This window comes from Spermophilus citellus (genome assembly GCF_964194105.1).
Source record: "Spermophilus citellus genome assembly, chromosome: 11".
NCBI classification, from domain to species: domain Eukaryota; kingdom Metazoa; phylum Chordata; class Mammalia; order Rodentia; family Sciuridae; genus Spermophilus; species Spermophilus citellus.
Genome location: NC_138192.1, coordinates 4,280,710 through 4,305,014, shown reverse-complemented (window position 1 = coordinate 4,305,014; position 24,305 = coordinate 4,280,710).

Below are 24,305 nucleotides of genomic sequence, written 5' to 3'. Positions count from 1 at the left end.
AGCGTTCGTTTCCAGTAACAGTTTGAATTTTTAGGTTTCACTCTGTTTTCTCCTATATTGATAGATGTATTTGGAACTCTAAATCCAACACGGTTTGTGCTAGCTTCTTGAAACTTGACACAATAAAGTAGTTTCACGTTCTGTCTCTATGTTTTGTTTCCTCTTGATGTAGCCCTAAGCAGTGACAGGCGAGAAACACTTTCATGGAAAGGGGTTGCCAGGCTTCCCAAAATTACGAATCTCCAGAAATCTCAGCAAATATTTTTTCACCCAAACAGGATGATACTTTCAGGTAATGATCAGTACACGAAGGTGACTTGGTTCCCCAAATTTCGTTCTTCTATGTTGAAGCGTTCATTTCCAGTAACAGTTTGAATTTTTAGGTTTCACTCTGTTTTCTCCTATATTGATAGATGTATTTGGAACTCTAAATCCAACACGGTTTGTGCTAGCTTCTTGAAACTTGACACAATAAAGTAATTTCACGTTCTATCTCTACGTTTTGTTTCCTCTTGATGTAGCCCTAAGCAGTGACTGGCGGGAAACACCTTCATGGAAAGGGGTTGCCAAGCTTCCCAAAATTACGAATCTCCAGAAATCTCAGCAAATATTTTTTCACCCAAACAGGATGATACTTTCAGGTAATGATCAGTACACGAAGGCGACTTGGTTCCCCAAATTTTGTTCTTCTATGTTGAGGCGTTCGTTTCCAGTAACAGTTTGAATTTTTAGGTTTCACTCTGTTTTCTCCTATATTGATAGATGTATTTGGAACTCTAAATCCAACACGGTTTGTGCTAGCTTCTTGAAACTTGACACAATAAAGTAGTTTCACGTTCTGTCTCTATGTTTTGTTTCCTCTTGATGTAGCCCTAAGCAGTGACTGGCGAGAAACACTTTCATTGAAAGGGGTTGCCAGGCTTCCCAAAATTACGAATCTCCAGAAATCTCAGCAAATATTTTTTCACCCAAACAGGATGATACTTTCAGGTAATGATCAGTACACTAAGGCGACTTGGTTCCCCAAATTTCGTTCTTCTATGTTGAAGCGTTCGTTTCCAGTAACAGTTTGAATTTTTAGGTTTCACTCTGTTTTCTCCTATATTGATAGATGTACTTGGAACTCTAAATCCAACACGGTTTGTGCTAGCTTCTTGAAACTTGACACAATAAAGTAGTTTCACGTTCTATCTCTACATTTTGTTTCCTCTTGATGTAGCCCTAAGCAGTGACTGGCGAGAAACACTTTCATTGAAAGGGGTTGCCAGGCTTCCCAAAAATACGAATCTCCAGAAATCTCAGCAAATATTTTTTCACCCAAACTGGATGATACTTTCAGGTAATAATCAGTACACGAAGGCGACTTGGTTCCCCAAATTTCGTTCTTCTATGTTGAAGCGTTCGTTTCCAGTAACAGTTTGAATTTTTAGGTTTCACTCTGTTTTCTCATATATTGATAGATGTATTTGGAACTCTAAATCCAACACGGTTTGTGCTAGCTTCTTGACACTTGACACAATAAAGTAGTTTCAGGTTCTATCTCTATGTTTTGTTTCCTCTTGATGTAGCCCTAAGCAGTTACTGGCGAGAAACACTTTCATGGAAAGGGGTTGCCAGGCTTCCCAAAATTACGAATCTCCAGAAATCTCAGCAAATATTTTTTCACCCAAACAGGATGATAATTTCAGGTAATGATCAGTACACTAAGGTGACTTGGTTCCCCAAATTTCGTTCTTCTATGTTGAAGCGTTCGTTTCCAGTAACAGTTTGAATGTTTAGGTTTCACTCTATTTTCTCCTATATTGATAGATGTATTTGGAACACTAAATCCAACACGGTTTGTGCTAGCTTCTTGAAACTTGACACAATAAAGTAGTTTCACGTTCTATCTCTATGTTCTGATTCCTCTGATGTAGCCCTAAGCAGTGACAGGCGAGAAACACTTCCATGGAAAGGGGTTGCCAGGCTTCCCAAAATTACGAATCTCCAGAAATCTCAGCAAATATTTTTTCACCCAAACAGGATGATACTTTCAGGTAATGAACGGTACACGAAGGCGACTTGGTTTCCCAAATTTCGTTCATCTATGTTGAGGCGTTCTTTTCCAGTAACAGTTTGAATTTTTAGGTTTCACTCTGTTTTCTCCTATATTGATAGATGTATTTGGAACTCTAAATCCAACACGGTTTTTGCTAGCTTCTTGAAAGTTGACACAATAAAGTAGTTTCACGTTCTATCTCTATGTTTTGATTCCTCTTGATGTAGCCCTAAGCAGTGACAGGAGAGAAACACTTTCATGGAAAGGGGTTGCCAGGCTTCCCAAAATTACGAATCTCCAGAAATCTCAGCAAATATTTTTTCACCCAAACAGGATGATACTTTCAGGTAATGATCAGTACACGAAGGCGACTGGGTTCCCCAAATTTCGTTCTTCTATGTTGAAGCGTTCGTTTCCAGTAACAGTTTGAATTTTTAGGTTTCACTCTGTTTTCTCCTATATTGATAGATGTATTTGGAACTCTAAATCCAACACGGTTTGTGCTAGCTTCTTGAAACTTGACACAATAAAGTAGTTTCACATTCTATCTCTACATTTTGTTTCCTCTTGATGTAGCCCTAAGCAGTGACTGGCAAGAAACACTTTCATTGAAAGTGGTTGCCAGGCTTCCCAAAATTACGAATCTGCAGAAATCTCAGCAAATATTTTTTCACCCAAACAGGATGATACTTTCAGGTAATGATTGGTACACGAAGGCGACTTGGTTTCCCAAATTTCGTTCATCTATGTTGAGGCGTTCGTTTATAGTAACAGTTTGAATTTTTAGGTTTCACTCTGTTTTCTCCTATATTGATAGATGTATTTGGAACTCTAAATCCAACACGGTTTGTGCTAGCTTCTTGAAACTTGACACAATAAAGTAGTTTCACATTCTATCTCTACATTTTGTTTCCTCTTGATGTAGCCCTAAGCAATGACTGGCGAGAAACACTTTCATTGAAAGTGGTTGCCAGGCTTCCCAAAATTACGAATCTGCAGAAATCTCAGCAAATATTTTTTCACCCAAACAGGATGATACTTTCAGGTAATGATTGGTACACGAAGGCGACTTGGTTTCCCAAATTTCGTTCATCTATGTTGAGGCGTTCGTTTCCAGTAACAGTTTGAATTTTTAGGTTTCACTCTGTTTTCTCCTATATTGATAGATGTATTTGGAACTCTAAATCCAACACGGTTTGTGCTAGCTTCTTGAAAGTTGACACAATAAATTAGTTTCACGTTCTATCTCTATGTTTTGATTCCTCTTGATGTAGCCCTAAGCAGTGACAGGCGAGAAACACTTCCATGGAAAGGGGTTGCCAGGCTTCCCAAAATTACGAATCTCCAGAAATCTCAGCAAATATTTTTTCACCCAAACTGGATGATACTTTCAGGTAATGATCATTACACGAAGACGACTTGGTTCCCCAAATATCGTTCTTCTATGTTGAAGCGTTCGTTTCCAGTAACACTTTGAATTTTTAGGTTTCACTCTATTTTCTCCTATATTGATAGATGTATTTGGAACTCTAAATCCAACACGGTTTGTGCTAGCTTCTTGAAAGTTTACACAATAAAGTAGTTTCACGTTCTATCTCTATGTTTTGATTCCTCTTGATGTAGCCCTAAGAAGTGACTGGCGAGAAACACTTTCATGGAAAGGGGTTGCCAGGCTTCCCAAAATTACGAATCTCCAGAAATCTCAGCAAATATTTTTTCACCAAACTGGATGATACTTTCAGGTAATGATCAGCACACGAAGGCGACTTGGTTCCCCAAATTTCGTTCTTCTATGTTGAACCGTTCGTTTCCAGTAACACTTTGATATTTTAGGTTTCACTCTGTTTTCTCCTATATTGATAGACGTATTTGGAACTCTAAATCCAACACGGTTTCTGCTAGCTTCTTGATCTTGACACAATAAAGTAGTTTCACGTTCTGTCTCTATGTTTTGTTTCCTCTTAATGTAGCCCTAAGCAGTGACAGGCGAGAAACACTTTCATGGAAAGGGTTTGCCAGGCTTCCCAAAACTACGAATCTCCAGAAATCTCAGCAAATATTTTTTTCACCCAAACAGGATGATATTTTCAGGTAATGATCAGTACACTAAGGTGTCTTCGTTCCCCAAATTTCGTTCTTCTATGTTGAGGCGTTCGTTTCCAGTAACAGTTTGAATTTTTAGGTTTCACTCTGTTTTCTCCTATATTGATAGATGTATTTGGAACTCTAAATCCAACATGGTTTGTGCTAGCTTCTTGAAACTTGACACAATAAAGTAGTTTCACGTTCTATCTCTATGTTTTGTTTCCTCTTGATGTAGCCCTAAGCTGTGACTGGCGAGAAACACTTTCATGGAAAGGGGTTGCCAGGCTTCCCAAAATTACGAATCTCCAGAAATCTCAGCAAATATTTTTTCACCCAAACAGGATGATACTTTCAGGTAATGATCAGTACACGAAGGCGACTGGGTTCCCCAAATTTCGTTCTTCTATGTTGAAGCGTTCGTTTCCAGTAACAGTTTGAATTTTTAGGTTTCACTCTGTTTTCTCCTATATTGATAGATGTATTTGGAACTCTAAATCCAACACGGTTTGTGCTAGCTTCTTGAACCTTGACACAATAAAGTAGTTTCACATTCTATCTCTACATTTTGTTTCCTATTGATGTAGCCCTAAGCAGTGACTGGCGAGAAACACTTTCATTGAAAGTGGTTGCCAGGCTTCCCAAAATTACGAATCTGCAGAAATCTCAGCAAATATTTTTTCACCCAAACAGGATGATACTTTCAGGTAATGATTAGTACACGAAGGCGACTTGGTACCCAAATTTCGTTCTTCTATGTTGAAGCGTTCGTTTCCAGTAACAGTTTGAATTTTTAGGTTTCACTCTGTTTTCTCCTATGTTGATAGATGTATTTGGAACTCTAAATCCAACACGGTTTGTGCTAGCTTCTTGAAACTTGACACAATAAAGTAGTTTCACGTTCTATCTCTATGTTTTGATTCCTCTTGATGTAGCCCTAAGCAGTGACAGGCGAGAAACACTTCCATGGAAAGGGGTTGCTAGGCTTCCCAAAATTACGAATCTCCAGAAATCTCAGCAAATATTTTTTCACCCAAACTGGATGATACTTTCAGGTAATGATCAGTACACGAAGGCGACTTGGTTCCCCAAATTTCGTTCTTCTATGTTGAAGCGTTCGTTTCCAGTAAAAGTCAGAAATTTTAGGTTTCACTCTGTTTTCTCCTATATTGATAGATGTATTTGGAACTCTAAATCCAACACGGTGTGTGCTAGCTTCTTGAAACTTGACAAAATAAATTAGTTTCACGTTCTATCTCTATGTTTTGATTCCTCTTGATGTAGCCCTAAGAAGTGACTGGCGAGAAACACTTTCATTGAAAGGGGTTGCCAGGCTTCCCAAAATTACGAATCTCCAGAAATCTCAGCAAATATTTTTTCACCCAAATTGGATGATAATCTCAGGTAATGATCAGCACACGAAGGCGACTTGGTTCCCCAAATTTCGTTCTTCTATGTTGAACCGTTCGTTTCCAGTAACAGTTTGAATTTTTAGGTTTCACTCTGTTTTCTCCTATATTGATAGATGTATTTGGAACTCTAAATCCAACACGGTTTGTGCTGGCTTCTTGAAACTTGACACAATAAAGTAGTTTCACGTTCTATCTCTACGTTTTGTTTCCTCTTGATGTAGCCCTAAGCAGTGACTGGCGAGAAACACTTTCATGGAAAGGGTTTGCCAAGCTTCCCAAAATTACGAATCTCCAGAAATCTCAGCAAATATTTTTTCACCCAAACAGGATGATACTTTTAGGTAATGATCAGTACACTAAGGCGACTTGGTTCCCCAAATTTCATTCTTCTATGTTGAAGCGTTCGTTTCCAGTAACAGTTTGAATTTTTAGGTTTCACTCTGTTTTCTCCTATATTGATAGATGTATTTGGAACTGTAAATCCAACACGGTTTGTGCTAGCTTCTTGAAACTTGACATAATAAAGTAGTTTCACGTTCTATCTCTATGTTTTGTTTCCTCTTGATGTAGCCCTAAGCAGTGACTGGCGAGAAACACTTTCATGGAAAGGGGTTGCCAGGCTTCCCAAAATTACGAATCTCCAGAAATCTCAGCAAATATTTTTTCACCCAAACAGGATGATACTTTCAGGTAATGATCAGTACACGAAGGCGACTTGGTTCCCCATATTTCGTTCTTCTATGTTGAGGCGTTCGTTTCCAGTAACACTTTGATATTTTAGGTTTCACTCTGTTTTCTCCTATATTGATAGATGTATTTGGAACTCTAAATCCAACACGGTTTGTGCTAGCTTCTTGAAACTTGACACAATAAAGTAGTTTCACGTTCTGTCTCTATGTATTGTTTCCTCTTAATGTAGCCCTAAGCAGTGACAGGCGAGAAACACTTTCATGGAAAGGGGTTGCCAGGCTTCCCAAAACTACGAATCTCCAGAAATCTCAGCAAATATTTTTTCACCCAAACTGGATGATACTTTCAGGTAATGATCAGTACATGAAGGCGACTTGGTTCCCCAAATTTCGTTCTTCTATGTTGAAGCGTTCGTTTCCAGTAACAGTTTGAATTTTTAGGTTTCACTCTGTTTTCTCCTATATTGATAGATGTATTTGGAACTCTAAATCCAACACGGTTTGTGCTAGCTTCTTGAAACTTGACACAATAAAGTAGTTTCACGTTCTGTCTCTATGTTTTGTTTCCTCTTGATGTAGCCCTAAGCAGTGACAGGCGAGAAACACTTTCATGGAAAGGGGTTGCCAGGCTTCCCAAAATTACGAATCTCCAGAAATCTCAGCAAATATTTTTTCACCCAAACAGGATGATACTTTCAGGTAATGATCAGTACACGAAGGTGACTTGGTTCCCCAAATTTCGTTCTTCTATGTTGAAGCGTTCATTTCCAGTAACAGTTTGAATTTTTAGGTTTCACTCTATTTTCTCCTATATTGATAGATGTATTTGGAACTCTAAATCCAACACGGTTTGTGCTAGCTTCTTGAAACTTGACACAATAAAGTAATTTCACGTTCTATCTCTATGTTTTGTTTCCTCTTGATGTAGCCCTAAGCAGTGACTGGCGGGAAACACCTTCATGGAAAGGGGTTGCCAAGCTTCCCAAAATTACGAATCTCCAGAAATCTCAGCAAATATTTTTTCACCCAAACAGGATGATACTTTCAGGTAATGATCAGTACACGAAGGCGACTTGGTTCCCCAAATTTTGTTCTTCTATGTTGAGGCGTTCGTTTCCAGTAACAGTTTGAATTTTTAGGTTTCACTCTGTTTTCTCCTATATTGATAGATGTATTTGGAACTCTAAATCCAACACGGTTTGTGCTAGCTTCTTGAAACTTGACACAATAAAGTAGTTTCACGTTCTGTCTCTATGTTTTGTTTCCTCTTGATGTAGCCCTAAGCAGTGACTGGCGAGAAACACTTTCATTGAAAGGGGTTGCCAGGCTTCCCAAAATTACGAATCTCCAGAAATCTCAGCAAATATTTTTTCACCCAAACAGGATGATACTTTCAGGTAATGATCAGTACACGAAGGTGACTTGGTTCCCCAAATTTCGTTCTTCTATGTTGAAGCGTTCGTTTCCAGTAACAGTTTGAATTTTTAGGTTTCACTCTGTTTTCTCCTATATTGATAGATGTACTTGGAACTCTAAATCCAACACGGTTTGTGCTAGCTTCTTGAAACTTGACACAATAAAGTAGTTTCACGTTCTATCTCTACATTTTGTTTCCTCTTGATGTAGCCCTAAGCAGTGACTGGCGAGAAACACTTTCATTGAAAGGGGTTGCCAGGCTTCCCAAAATTACGAATCTCCAGAAATCTCAGCAAATATTTTTTCACCCAAACTGGATGATACTTTCAGGTAATAATCAGTACACAAAGGCGACTTGGTTCCCCAAATTTCGTTCTTCTATGTTGAAGCGTTCGTTTCCAGTAACAGTTTGAATTTTTAGGTTTCACTCTGTTTTCTCATATATTGATAGATGTATTTGGAACTCTAAATCCAACACGGTTTGTGCTAGCTTCTTGACACTTGACACAATAAAGTAGTTTCAGGTTCTATCTCTATGTTTTGTTTCCTCTTGATGTAGCCCTAAGCAGTTACTGGCGAGAAACACTTTCATGGAAAGGGGTTGCCAGGCTTCCCAAAATTACGAATCTCCAGAAATCTCAGCAAATATTTTTTCACCCAAACAGGATGATAATTTCAGGTAATGATCAGTACACTAAGGTGACTTGGTTCCCCAAATTTCGTTCTTCTATGTTGAAGCGTTCGTTTCCAGTAACAGTTTGAATGTTTAGGTTTCACTCTATTTTCTCCTATATTGATAGATGTATTTGGAACACTAAATCCAACACGGTTTGTGCTAGCTTCTTGAAACTTGACACAATAAAGTAGTTTCACGTTCTATCTCTATGTTCTGATTCCTCTGATGTAGCCCTAAGCAGTGACAGGCGAGAAACACTTCCATGGAAAGGGGTTGCCAGGCTTCCCAAAATTACGAATCTCCAGAAATCTCAGCAAATATTTTTTCACCCAAACAGGATGATACTTTCAGGTAATGATCAGTACACTAAGGCGACTTGGTTCCCCGAATTTCATTCTTCTATGTTGAAGCGTTCGTTTCCAGTAACAGTTTGAATTTTTAGGTATCACTCTGTTTTCTCCTATATTGATAGATGTATTTGGAACTCTAAATCCAACACGGTTTGTGCTAGCTTCTTGAAACTTGACACAATAAGGTAGTTTCACTTTCTATCTCTATGTTTTGTTTCCTCTTGATGTAGCCCTAAGCAGTGACTGGCGAGAAACACTTTCATGGAAAGGGGTTGCCAGGCTTCCCAAAATTACGAATCTCCAGAAATCTCAGCAAATATTTTTTCACCCAAACAGGATGATACTTTCAGGTAATGATCAGTACACTAAGGCGACTTGGTTCCCCAAATTTCATTCTTCTATGTTGAAGCGTTCGTTTCCAGTAACAGTTTGAATTTTTAGGTTTCACTCTGTTTTCTCCTATATTGATAGATGTATTTGGAACTCTAAATCCAACACGGTTTGTGCTAGCTTCTTGAAACTTGACACAATAAGGTAGTTTCACGTTCTATCTCTATGTTTTGTTTCCTCTTGATGTAGCCCTAAGCAGTGACTGGCGAGAAACACTTTCATGGAAAGGGGTTGCCAGGCTTCCCAAAATTACGAATCTCCAGAAATCTCAGCAAATATTTTTTCACCCAAACAGGATGATACTTTCAGGTAATGATCAGTACACGAAGGCGACTTGGTTCCCCATATTTCGTTCTTCTATGTTGAGGCGTTCGTTTCCAGTAACACTTTGATATTTTAGGTTTCACTCTGTTTTCTCCTATATTGATAGATGTATTTGGAACTCTAAATCCAACACGGTTTGTGCTAGCTTCTTGAAACTTGACACAATAAAGTAGTTTCACGTTCTGTCTCTATGTTTTGTTTCCTCTTAATGTAGCCCTAAGCAGTGACAGGCGAGAAACACTTTCATGGAAAGGGGTTGCCAGGCTTCCCAAAATTACGAATCTCCAGAAATCTCAGCAAATATTTTTTCACCCAAACAGGATGATACTTTCAGGTAATGATCAGTACATGAAGGCGACTTGGTTCCCCAAATTTCGTTCATCTATGTTGAGGCGTTCGTTTCCAGTAACAGTTTGAATTTTTAGGTTTCACTCTGTTTTCTCCTATATTGATAGATGTATTTGGAACTCTAATTCCAACACGGTTTGTGCTAGCTTCTTGAAACTTGACACAATAAAGTAGTTTCACGTTCTATCTCTACGTGTTGTTTCCTCTTGATGTAGCCCTAAGCAGTGACTGGCGAGAAACACTTTCATTGAAAGGGGTTGCCAGGCTTCCCAAAATTACGAATCTCCAGAAATCTCAGGAAATATTTTTTCACCCAAACAGGAATATACTTTCAGGTAATGATCAGGACATGAAGGCGACTTGGTTTCCCAAATTTCGTTCATCTATGTTTAGGCGTTCGTTTCCAGTAACAGTTTGAATTTTTAGGTTTCACTCTGTTTTCTCCTATATTGATAGATGTATTTGGAACTCTAAATCCAACACGGTTTGTGCTAGCTTCTTGAAAGTTGACACAATAAAGTAGTTTCACGTTCTATCTCTCTGTTTTGATTCCTCTTGATGTAGCCCTAAGCAGTGACAGGCGAGAAACACTTCCATGGAAAGGGGTTGCCAGGCTTCCCAAAATTACGAATCTCCAGAAATCTCAGCAAATATTTTTTCACCCAAACTGGATGATACTTTCAGGTAATGATCAGTACACGAAGGCGACTTGGTTCCCCAAATTTCGTTCTTCTATGTTGAAGCGTTCGTTTCCAGTAACAGTTTGAATTTTTAGGTTTCACTCTGTTTTCTCCTATATTGATAGATGTATTTGGAACTCTAAATCCAACACGGTTTGTGCTAGCTTCTTGAAACTTGACACAATAAAGTAATTTCACGTTCTATCTCTACGTTTTGTTTCCTCTTGATGTAGCCCTAAGCAGTGACTGGCGAGAAACACTTTCATGGAAAGGGGTTGCCAAGCTTCCCAAAATTACGAATCTCCAGAAATCTCAGCAAATATTTTTTCACCCAAACTGGATGATACTTTCAGGTAATGATCAGTACACGAAGGAGACTTGGTTCCCCAAATTTCGTTCTTCTATGTTGAAGCGTTCGTTTCCAGTAACAGTTTGAATTTTTAGGTTTCACTCTGTTTTCTCCTATATTGATAGATTATTTGGAACTCTAAATCCAACACGGTGTGTGCTAGCTTCTTGAAACTTGACACAATAAATTAGTTTCACGTTCTATCTCTATGTTTTGATTCCTCTTGATGTAGCCCTAAGAAGTGACTGGCGAAAAACACTTTCATGGAAAGGGGTTGCCAGGCTTCCCAAAATTACGAATCTCCAGAAATCTCAGCAAATATTTTTTCACCCAAACTGGATGATACTTTCAGGTAATGATCAGCACACGAAGGCGACTTGGTTCCCCAAATTTCGTTCTTCTATGTTGAACCGTTCGTTTCCAGTAACAGTTTGAATTTTTAGGTTTCACTCTGTTTTCTCCTATATTGATAGATGTATTTGGAACTCTAAATCCAACACGGTTTGTGCTAGCTTCTTGAAACTTGACACAATAAAGTAATTTCACGTTCTATCTCTACGTTTTGTTTCCTCTTGATGTAGCCCTAAGCAGTGACTGGCGAGAAACACTTTCATGGAAAGGGGTTGCCAAGCTTCCCAAAATTACGAATCTCCAGAAATCTCAGCAAATATTTTTTCACCCATACAGGATGATACTTTCAGGTAATGATCAGTACACTAAGGCGACTTGGTTCCCCAAATTTCATTCTTCTATGTTGAAGCGTTCGTTTCCAGTAACAGTTTGAATTTTTAGGTTTCACTCTGTTTTCTCCTATAATGATAGATGTATTTGGAACTCTAAATCCAACACGGTTTGTGCTAGCTTCTTGAAACTTGACACAATAAGGTAGTTTCACATTCCATCTCTACGTTTTGTTTCCTCTTGATGTAGCCCTAAGCAGTGACTGGCGAGAAACACTTTCATGGAAGGGGGTTGCCAAGCTTCCCAAAATTACGAATCTCCAGAAATCTCAGCAAATATTTTTTCACCCAAACAGGATGATACTTTCAGGTAATGATCAGTACAATAAGGCGACTTGGTTCCCCAAATTTCATTCTTGTATGTTGAAGCGTTCGTTTCCAGTAACAGTTTGAATTTTTAGGTATCACTCTGTTTTCTCCTATATTGATAGATGTATTTGGAACTCTAAATCCAACACGGTTTGTGCTAGCTTCTTGAAACTTGACACAATAAGGTAGTTTCACGTTCTATCTCTATGTTTTGTTTCCTCTTGATGTAGCCCTAAGCAGTGACTGGCGAGAAACACTTTCATGGAAAGGGGTTGCCAGGCTTCCCAAAATTACGAATCTCCAGAAATCTCAGCAAATATTTTTTCACCCAAACAGGATGATACCTTCAGGTAATGATCAGTACACGAAGGTGACTTGGTTCCCCAAATTTCATTCTTCTATGTTGAAGCGTTCGTTTCCAGTAACAGTTTGAATTTTTAGGTTTCACTCTGTTTTCTCCTATATTGATAGATGTATTTGGAACTCTAAATCCAACACGGTTTGTGCTAGCTTCTTGAAACTTGACACAATAAAGTAATTTCACGTTCTATCTCTACGTTTTATTTCCTCTTGATGTAGCCCAAAGCAGTGACTGGCTAGAAACACTTTCATGGAAAGGGGTTGCCAAGCTTCCCAAAATTACGAATCTCCAGAAATCTCAGCAAATATTTTTTCACCCAAACAGGATGATACTTTCAGGTAATGATCAGTACACGAAGGCGACTTGGTTCCCCAAATTTTGTTCTTCTATGTTGAGGCGTTCGTTTCCAGTAACAGTTTGAATTTTTAGGTTTCACTCTGTTTTCTCCTATATTGATAGATGTATTTGGAACTCTAAATCCAACACGGTTTGTGCTAGCTTCTTGAAACTTGACACAATAAAGTAGTTTCACGTTCTGTCTCTATGTTTTGTTTCCTCTTGATGTAGCCCTAAGCAGTGACTGGCGAGAAACACTTTCATGGAAAGGGGTTGCCAGGCTTCCCAAAATTACGAATCTCCAGAAATCTCAGCAAATATTTTTTCACCCAAACAGGATGATACTTTCAGGTAATGATCAGTACACGAAGGCGACTTGGTTCCCCAAATTTCGTTCTTCTATGTTGAGGCGTTCGTTTCCAGTAACAGTTTGAATTTTTAGGTTTCACTCTGTTTTCTCCTATATTGATAGATGTATCTGGAACTCTAAATCCAACACGGTTTGTGCTAGCTTTTTGAAACTTGACACAAAAAAGTAGTTTCACGTTCTGTCTCTATGTTTTGTTTCCGCTTGATGTAGCCCTAAGCAGTGACAGGCGAGAAACACTTTCATGGAAAGGGGTTGCCAGGCTTCCCAAAATTACGAATCTCCAGAAATCTCAGCAAATATTTTTTCACCCAAATAGGATGATACTTTCAGGTAATGATCAGTACACTAAGGTGACTTGGTTCCCAAAATTTCGTTCTTCTATGTTGAAGCGTTCGTTTCCAGTAACAGTTTGAATTTTTAGGTTTCACTCTGTTTTCTCCTATATTGATAGATGTATCTGGAACTCTAAATCCAACACGGTTTGTGCTAGCTTTTTGAAACTTGACACAATAAAGCAGTTTCACGTTCTATCTCTATGTTTTGTATCCTCTTGATGTAGCCCTAAGCAGTGACTGGTGAGAAACACTTTCATGGAAAGGGGTTGCCAGGCTTCCAAAAATTACGAATCTCCAGAAATCTCAGCAAATATTTTTTTCACCAAACAGGATGATACTTTCAGGTAATGATCAGTACATGAAGGCGACTTGGTTCCCCAAATTTCGTTCATCTATGTTAAGGCGTTCGTTTCCAGTAACAGTTTGAATTTTTAGGTTTCACTCTGTTTTCTCCTATATTGATAGATGTATTTGGAACTCTAAATCCAACACGGTTTGTGCTAGCTTCTTGAAACTTGACACAATAAAGTAGTTTCACGTTCTATCTCTACGTGTTGTTTCCTCTTGATGTAGCCCTAAGCAGTGACTGGCGAGAAACACTTTCATTGAAAGGGGTTGCCAGGCTTCCCAAAATTACGAATCTCCAGAAATCTCAGGAAATATTTTTTCACCCAAACAGGAATATACTTTCAGGTAATGATCAGGACACGAAGGCGACTTGGTTTCCCAAATTTCGTTCATCTATGTTGAGGCGTTGGTTTCCAGTAACAGTTTGAATTTTTAGGTTTCACTCTGTTTTCTCCTATATTGATAGATGTATTTGGAACTCTAAATCCAACACGGTTTGTGCTAGCTTCTTGAAAGTTGACACAATAAAGTAGTTTCACGTTCTATCTCTCTGTTTTGATTCCTCTTGATGTAGCCCTAAGCAGTGACAGGCGAGAAACACTTCCATGGAAGGGGTTGCCAGGCTTCCCAAAATTACGAATCTCCAGAAATCTCAGCAAATATTTTTTCACCCAAACTGGATGATACTTTCAGGTAATGATCAGTACACGAAGGCGACTTGGTTCCCCAATTTTCGTTCTTCTATGTTGAAGCGTTCGTTTCCAGTAACAGTTTGAATTTTTAGGTTTCACTCTGTTTTCTCCTATATTGATAGATGTATTTGGAACTCTAAATCCAACACGGTTTGTGCTAGCTTCTTGAAACTTGACACAATAAAGTAATTTCACGTTCTATCTCTACGTTTTGTTTCCTCTTGATGTAGCCCTAAGCAGTGACTGGCGAGAAACACTTTCATGGAAAGGGGTTGCCAAGCTTCCCAAAATTACGAATCTCCAGAAATCTCAGCAAATATTTTTTCACCCAAACTGGATGATACTTTCAGGTAATGATCAGTACACGAAGGCGACTTGGTTCCCCAAATTTCGTTCTTCTATGTTGAAGCGTTCGTTTCCAGTAACAGTTTGAATTTTTAGGTTTCACTCTGTTTTCTCCTATATTGATAGATGTATTTGGAACTCTAAATCCAACACGGTGTGTGCTAGCTTCTTGAAACTTGACACAATAAATTAGTTTCACGTTCTATCTCTATGTTTTGATTCCTCTTGATGTAGCCCTAAGAAGTGACTGGCGAAAAACACTTTCATGGAAAGGGGTTGACAGGCTTCCCAAAATTACGAATCTCCAGAAATCTCAGCAAATATTTTTTCACCCAAACTGGATGATACTTTCAGGTAATGATCAGCACACGAAGGTGACTTGGTTCCCCAAATTTCGTTCTTCTATGTTGAACCGTTCGTTTCCAGTAACAGTTTGAATTTTTAGGTTTCACTCTGTTTTCTCCTATATTGATAGATGTATTTGGAACTCTAAATCCAACACGGTTTGTGCTAGCTTCTTGAAACTTGACACAATAAAGTAATTTCACGTTCTATCTCTACGTTTTGTTTCCTCTTGATGTAGCCCTAAGCAGTGACTGGCGAGAAACACTTTCATGGAAAGGGGTTGCCAAGCTTCCCAAAATTACGAATCTCCAGAAATCTCAGCAAATATTTTTTCACCCAAACAGGATGATACTTTCAGGTAATGATCAGTACACTAAGGCGACTTGGTTCCCCAAATTTCATTCTTCTATGTTGAAGCGTTCGTTTCCAGTAACAGTTTGAATTTTTAGGTTTCACTCTGTTTTCTCCTATATTGATAGATGTATTTGGAACTCTAAATCCAACACGGTTTGTGCTAGCTTCTTGAAACTTGACACAATAAGGTAGTTTCACGTTCCATCTCTACGTTTTGTTTCCTCTTGATGTAGCCCTAAGCAGTGACTGGCGAGAAACACTTTCATGGAAAGGGGTTGCCAAGCTTCCCAAAATTACGAATCTCCAGAAATCTCAGCAAATATTTTTTCACCCAAACAGGATGATACTTTCAGGTAATGATCAGTACAATAAGGCGACTTGGTTCCCCAAATTTCATTCTTCTATGTTGAAGCGTTCGTTTCCAGTAACAGTTTGAATTTTTAGGTTTCACTCTGTTTTCTCCTATATTGATAGATGTATTTGGAACTCTAAATCCAACACGGTTTGTGCTACCTTCTTGAAACTTGACACAATAAAGTAATTTCACGTTCTATCTCTACGTTTTATTTCCTCTTGATGTAGCCCAAAGCAGTGACTGGCGAGAAACACTTTCATGGAAAGGGGTTGCCAAGCTTCCCAAAATTACGAATCTCCAGAAATCTCAGCAAATATTTTTTCACCCAAACAGGATGATACTTTCAGGTAATGATCAGTACACGAAGGCGACTTGGTTCCCCAAATTTTGTTCTTCTATGTTGAGGAGTTCGTTTCCAGTAACAGTTTGAATTTTTAGGTTTCACTCTGTTTTCTCCTATATTGATAGATGTATTTGGAACTCTAAATCCAACACGGTTTGTGCTAGCTTCTTGAAACTTGACACAATAAAGTAGTTTCACGTTCTGTCTCTATGTTTTGTTTCCTCTTGATGTAGCCCTAAGCAGTGACAGGCGAGAAACACTTTCATGGAAAGGGGTTGCCAGGCTTCCCAAAATTACGAATCTCCAGAAATCTCAGCAAATATTTTTTCACCCAAACAGAATGATACTTTCAGGTAATGATCAGTACACTAAGGTGACTTGGTTCCCCAAATTTCGTTCTTCTATGTTGAGGCGTTCGTTTCCAGTAACAGTTTGAATTTTTAGGTTTCACTCTGTTTTCTCCTATATTGATAGATGTATCTGGAACTAAATCCAGCACGGTTTGTGCTAGCTTTTTGAAACTTGACACAATAAAGCAGTTTCACGTTCTATCTCTATGTTTTGTTTCCTCTTGATGTAGCCCTAAGCAGTGACTGGTGAGAAACACTTTCATGGAAAGGGGTTGCCAGGCTTCCCAAAATTACGAATCTACAGAAATCTCAGCAAATATTTTTTTCACCAAACAGGATGATACTTTCAGGTAATGATCAGTACATGAAGGCGACTTGGTTCCCCAAATTTCGTTCATCTATGTTGAGGCGTTCGTTTCCAGTAACAGTTTGAATTTTTAGGTTTCACTCTGTTTTCTCCTATATTGATAGATGTATTTGGAACTCTAAATCCAACACGGTTTGTGCTAGCTTCTTGAAACTTGACACAATAAAGTAGTTTCACGTTCTATCTCTACGTGTTGTTTCCTCTTGATGTAGCCCTAAGCAGTGACTGGCGAGAAACACTTTCATTGAAAGGGGTTGCCAGGCTTCCCAAAATTACGAATCTCCAGAAATCTCAGGAAATATTTTTTCACCCAAACAGGATGATACTTTCAGGTAATGATCAGGACACGAAGGCGACTTGGTTTCCCAAATTTCGTTCATCTATGTTGAGGCGTTCGTTTCCAGTAACAGTTTGAATTTTTAGGTTTCACTCTGTTTTCTCCTATATTGATAGATGTATTTGGAACTCTAAATCCAACACGGTTTGTGCTAGCTTCTTGAAACTTGACACAATAAAGTAATTTCACGTTCTATCTCTACGTTTTGTTTCCTCTTGATTTAGCCCTAAGCAGTGACTGGCGAGAAACACTTTCATTGAAAGGGGTTGCCAAGCTTCCCAAAATTACGAATCTCCAGAAATCTCAGCAAATATTTTTTCACCCAAACTGGATGATACTTTCAGGTAATGAGCAGTACACGAAGGCGACTTGGTTCCCCAAATTTCGTTCTTCTATGTTGAAGCGTTCGTTTCCAGTAACAGTTTGAATTTTTAGGTTTCACTCTGTTTTCTCCTATATTGATAGATGTATTTGGAACTCTAAATCCAACACGGTGTGTGCTAGCTTCTTGAAACTTGACACAATAAATTAGTTTCACGTTCTGTCTCTATGTTTTGATTCCTCTTGATGTAGCCCTAAGAAGTGACTGGCGAAAAACACTTTCATGGAAAGGGGTTGCCAGGCTTCCCAAAATTACGAATCTCCAGAAATCTCAGCAAATATTTTTTCACCCAAACTGGATGATACTTTCAGGTAATGATCAGCACAAGAAGGCGACTTGGTTCCCCAAATTTCGTTCTTCTATGTTGAACCGTTCGTTTCCAGTAACAGTTTGAATTTTTAGGTTTCACTCTGTTTTCTCCTATATTGATAGATGTATTTGGAACTCTAAATCCAACACGGTTTGTGCTAGCTTCTTGAAACTTGACACAATAAAGTAATTTGACGTTCTATCTCTACGTTTTGTTTCCTCTTGATGTAGCCCTAAGCAGTGACTGGCGAGAAACACTTTCATGGAAAGGGGTTGCCAAGCTTCCCAAAATTACGAATCTCCAGAAATCTCAGCAAATATTTTTTCACCCAAACAGGATGATACTTTCAGGTAATGATCAGTACACTAAGGCGACATGGTTCCCCAAATTTCATTCTTCTATGTTGAAGCGTTCGTTTCCAGTAACAGTTTGAATTTTTAGGTTTCACTCTGTTTTCTCCTATATTGATAGATGTATTTGGAACTCTAAATCCAACACGGTTTGTGCTAGCTTCTTGAAACTTGACACAATAAGGTAGTTTCACGTTCCATCTCTACGTTTTGTTTCTTCTTGATGTAGCCCTAAGCAGTGACTGGCGAGAAACACTTTCATGGAAAGGGGTTGCCAAGCTTCCCAAAATTACGAATCTCCAGAAATCTCAGCAAATATTTTTTCACCCAAACAGGATGATACTTTCAGGTAATGATCAGTACAATAAGGCGACTTGGTTCCCCAAATTACATTCTTCTATGTTGAAGCGTTCGTTTCCAGTAACAGTTTGAATTTTTAGGTATCACTCTGTTTTCTCCTATATTGATAGATGTATTTGGAACTCTAAATCCAACACGGTTTGTGCTAGCTTCTTGAAACTTGACACAATAAGGTAGTTTCACGTTCTATCTCTATGTTTTGTTTCCTCTTGATGTAGCCCTAAGCAGTGACTGGCGAGAAACACTTTCATGGAAAGGGGTTGCCAGGCTTCCCAAAATTACGAATCTCCAGAAATCTCAGCAAATATTTTTTCACCCAAGCAGGATGATACTTTCAGGTAATGATCAGTACACGAAGGTGACTTGGTTCCCCAAATTTCATTCTTCTATGTTGAAGCGTTCGTTTCCAGTAACAGTTTGAATTTTTAGGTTTCACTCTGTTTTCTCCTATATTGATAGATGTATTTGGAACTCTAAATCCAACACGGTTTGTGCTAGCTTCTTGAAACTTGACACAATAAAGTAATTTCACGTTCTATCTCTATGTTTTATTTCCTCTTGATGTAGCCCAAAGCAGTGACTGGCGAGAAACACTTTCATGGAAAGGGGTTGCCAAGCTTCCCAAAATTACGAATCTCCAGAAATCTCAGCAAATATTTTTTCACCCAAACAGGATGATACTTTCAGGTAATGATCAGTACACGAAGGCGACTTGGTTCCCCAAATTTTGTTCTTCTATGTTGAGGCGTTCGTTTCCAGTAACAGTTTGAATTTTTAGGTTTCACTCTGTTTTCTCCTATATTGATAGATGTATTTGGAACTCTAAATCCAACACGGTTTGTGCTAGCTTCTTGAAACTTGACACAATAAAGTAGTTTCACGTTCTGTCTCTATGTTTTGTTTCCTCTTGATGTAGCCCTAAGCAGTGACAGGCGAGAAACACTTTCATGGAAAGGGGTTGCCAGGCTTCCCAAAATTACGAATCTCCAGAAATCTCAGCAAATATTTTTTCACCCAAACAGGATGATACTTTCAGGTAATGATCAGTACACGAAGGCGACTTGGTTCCCCAAATTTCGTTCTTCTATGTTGAAGCGTTCGTTTCCAGTAACAGTTTGAATTTTTAGGTTTCACTCTGTTTTCTCCTATATTGATAGATGTACTTGGAACTCTAAATCCAACACGGTTTGTGCTAGCTTCTTGAAACTTGACACAATAAAGTAGTTTCACGTTCTATCTCTACATTTTGTTTCCTTTTGATGTAGCCCTAAGCAGTGACTGGCGACAAACACTTTCATTGAAAGGGGTTGCCAGGCTTCCCAAAATTACGAATCTCCAGAAATCTCAGCAAATATTTTTTCACCCAAACTGGATGATACTTTCAGGTAATGAACGGTACACGAAGGCGACTTGGTTTCCCAAATTTCGTTCATCTATGTTGAGGCGTTCTTTTCCAGTAACAGTTTGAATTTTTAGGTTTCACTCTGTTTTCTCCTATATTGATAGATGTATTTGGAACTCTAAATCCAACACGGTTTGTGCTAGCTTCTTGAAAGTTGACACAATAAAGTAGTTTCACGTTCTATCTCTATGTTTTGATTCCTCTTGATGTAGCCCTAAGCAGTGACAGGCGAGAAACACTTCCATGGAAAGGGGTTGCCAGGCTTCCCAAAATTACGAATCTCCAGAAATCTCAGCAAATATTTTTTCACCCAAACTGGATGATACTTTCAGGTAATGATCAGTACACGAAGGCGACTTGGTTCCCCAAATTTCGTTCTTCCATGTTGAAGCGTTCGTTTCCAGTAACAGTTTGAATTTTTAGGTTTCACTCTGTTTTCTCCTATATTGATAGATGTATTTGGAACTCTAAATCCAACACGGTTTGTGCTAGCTTCTTTAAACTTGACACAATAAAGTAGTTTCACGTTCTGTCTCTATGTTTTGTTTCCTCTTGATGTAGCCCTAAGCAGTGACAGTCGAGAAACACTTTCATGGAAAGGGGTTGCCAGGCTTCCCAAAATTATGAATCTCCAGAAATCTCAGCAAATATTTTTTCACCCAAACAGGATGATACATTCAGGTAATGATCAGTACACGAAGGCGACTTGGTTCCCCATATTTCGTTCTTCTATGTTGAGGCGTTCTTTTCCAGTAATACTTTGATATTTTAGGTTTCACTCTGTTTTCTCCTATATTGATAGATGTATTTGGAACTCTAAATCCAACACGGTTTGTGCTAGCTTCTTGAAACTTGACACAATAAAGTAGTTTCACGTTCTGTCTCTATGTTTTGTTTCCTCTTAATGTAGCCCTAAGCAGTGACAGGCGAGAAACACTTTCATGGAAAGGGGTTGCCAGGCTTCCCAAAATTACGAATCTCCTGAAATCTCAGCAAATATTTTTTCACCCAAACAGGATGATACTTTCAGGTAATGATCAGTACACGAAGGCGACTTGGTTCCCCGAATTTCGTTCTTCTATGTTGAGGCGTTCGTTTCCAGTAACAGTTTGAATTTTTAGGTTTCACTCTGTTTTCTCCTATATTGATAGATGTATCTGGAACTCTAAATCCAACACGGTTTGTGCTACCTTCTTGAAACTTGACACAATAAGATAGTTTCACGTTCTATCTCTATGTTTTGTTTCCTCTTGATGTAGCCCTAAGCAGTGACTGGCGAGAAACACTTTCATGGATAGGGGTTGCCAGGCTTCCCAAAATTACGAATCTCCAGAAATCTCAGCAAATATTTTTTCACCCAAACAGGATGATACTTTCAGGTAATGATCAGTACACGAAGGTGACTTGGTTCCCCAAATTTCATTCTTCTATGTTGAAGCGTTCGTTTCCAGTAACAGTTTGAATTTTTAGGTTTCACTCTGTTTTCTCCTATATTGATAGATGTATTTGGAACTCTAAATCCAACACGGTTTGTGCTAGCTTCTTGAAACTTGACACAATAAAGTAATTTCACGTTCTATCTCTACGTTTTATTTCCTCTTGATGTAGCCCAAAGCAGTGACTGGCGAGAAACACTTTCATGGAAAGGGGTTGCCAAGCTTCCCAAAATTACGAATCTCCAGAAATCTCAGCAAATATTTTTTCACCCAAACAGGATGATACTTTCAGGTAATGATCAGTACACGAAGGCGACTTGGTTCCCCAAATTTTGTTCTTCTATGTTGAGGCGTTCGTTTCCAGTAACAGTTTGAATTTTTAGGTTTCACTCTGTTTTCTCCTATATTGATAGATGTATTTGGAACTCTAAATCCAACACGGTTTGTGCTAGCTTCTTGAAACTTGACACAATAAAGTAGTTTCACGTTCTGTCTCTATGTTTTGTTTCCTCTTGATGTAGCCCTAAGCAGTGACAGGCGAGAAACACTTTCATGGAAAGGGGTTGCCAGGCTTCCCAAAATTACGAATCTCCAGAAATCTCAGCAAATATTTTTTCACCCAAACAGAATGATACTTTCAGGTAATGATCAGTACACTAAGGTGACTTGGTTCCCCAAATTTCGTTCTTCTATGTTGAGGCGTTCGTTTCCAGTAACAGTTTGAATTTTTAGGTTTCACTCTGTTTTCTCCTATATTGATAGATGTATTTGGAACTCTAAATCCAACACGGTTTGTGCTAGCTTCTTTAAACTTGACACAATAAAGTAGTTTCACGTTCTGTCTCTATGTTTTGTTTCCTCTTGATGTAGCCCTAAGCAGTGACAGTCGAGAAACACTTTCATGGAAAGGGGTTGCCAGGCTTCCCAAAATTATGAATCTCCAGAAATCTCAGCAAATATTTTTTCACCCAAACAGGATGATACATTCAGGTAATGATCAGTACACGAAGGCGACTTGGTTCCCCATATTTCGTTCTTCTATGTTGAGGCGTTCTTTTCCAGTAATACTTTGATATTTTAGGTTTCACTCTGTTTTCTCCTATATTGATAGATGTATTTGGAACTCTAAATCCAACACGGTTTGTGCTAGCTTCTTGAAACTTGACACAATAAAGTAGTTTCACGTTCTGTCTCTATGTTTTGTTTCCTCTTAATGTAGCCCTAAGCAGTGACAGGCGAGAAACACTTTCATGGAAAGGGGTTGCCAGGCTTCCCAAAATTACGAATCTCCTGAAATCTCAGCAAATATTTTTTCACCCAAACAGGATGATACTTTCAGGTAATGATCAGTACACGAAGGCGACTTGGTTCCCCGAATTTCGTTCTTCTATGTTGAGGCGTTCGTTTCCAGTAACAGTTTGAAATTTTAGGTTTCACTCTGTTTTCTCCTATATTGATAGATGTATCTGGAACTCTAAATCCAACACGGTTTGTGCTACCTTCTTGAAACTTGACACAATAAGATAGTTTCACGTTCTATCTCTATGTTTTGTTTCCTCTTGATGTAGCCCTAAGCAGTGACTGGCGAGAAACACTTTCATGGATAGGGGTTGCCAGGCTTCCCAAAATTACGAATCTCCAGAAATCTCAGCAAATATTTTTTCACCCAAACAGGATGATACTTTCAGGTAATGATCAGTACACGAAGGTGACTTGGTTCCCCAAATTTCATTCTTCTATGTTGAAGCGTTCGTTTCCAGTAACAGTTTGAATTTTTAGGTTTCACTCTGTTTTCTCCTATATTGATAGATGTATTTGGAACTCTAAATCCAACACGGTTTGTGCTAGCTTCTTGAAACTTGACACAATAAAGTAATTTCACGTTCTATCTCTACGTTTTATTTCCTCTTGATGTAGCCCAAAGCAGTGACTGGCGAGAAACACTTTCATGGAAAGGGGTTGCCAAGCTTCCCAAAATTACGAATCTCCAGAAATCTCAGCAAATATTTTTTCACCCAAACAGGATGATACTTTCAGGTAATGATCAGTACACGAAGGCGACTTGGTTCCCCAAATTTTGTTCTTCTATGTTGAGGCGTTCGTTTCCAGTAACAGTTTGAATTTTTAGGTTTCACTCTGTTTTCTCCTATATTGATAGATGTATTTGGAACTCTAAATCCAACACGGTTTGTGCTAGCTTCTTGAAACTTGACACAATAAAGTAGTTTCACGTTCTGTCTCTATGTTTTGTTTCCTCTTGATGTAGCCCTAAGCAGTGACAGGCGAGAAACACTTTCATGGAAAGGGGTTGCCAGGCTTCCCAAAATTACGAATCTCCAGAAATCTCAGCAAATATTTTTTCACCCAAACAGAATGATACTTTCAGGTAATGATCAGTACACTAAGGTGACTTGGTTCCCCAAATTTCGTTCTTCTATGTTGAGGCGTTCGTTTCCAGTAACAGTTTGAATTTTTAGGTTTCACTCTGTTTTCTCCTATATTGATAGATGTATCTGGAACTAAATCCAACACGGTTTGTGCTAGCTTTTTGAAACTTGACACAATAAAGCAGTTTCACGTTCTATCTCTATGTTTTGTTTCCTCTTGATGTAGCCCTAAGCAGTGACTGGTGAGAAACACTTTCATGGAAAGGGGTTGCCAGGCTTCCCAAAATTACGAATCTACAGAAATCTCAGCAAATATTTTTTTCACCAAACAGGATGATACTTTCAGGTAATGATCAGTACATGAAGGCGACTTGGTTCCCCAAATTTCGTTCATCTATGTTGAGGCGTTCGTTTCCAGTAACAGTTTGAATTTTTAGGTTTCACTCTGTTTTCTCCTATATTGATAGATGTATTTGGAACTCTAAATCCAACACGGTTTGTGCTAGCTTCTTGAAACTTGACACAATAAAGTAGTTTCACGTTCTATCTCTACGTGTTGTTTCCTCTTGATGTAGCCCTAAGCAGTGACTGGCGAGAAACACTTTCATTGAAAGGGGTTGCCAGGCTTCCCAAAATT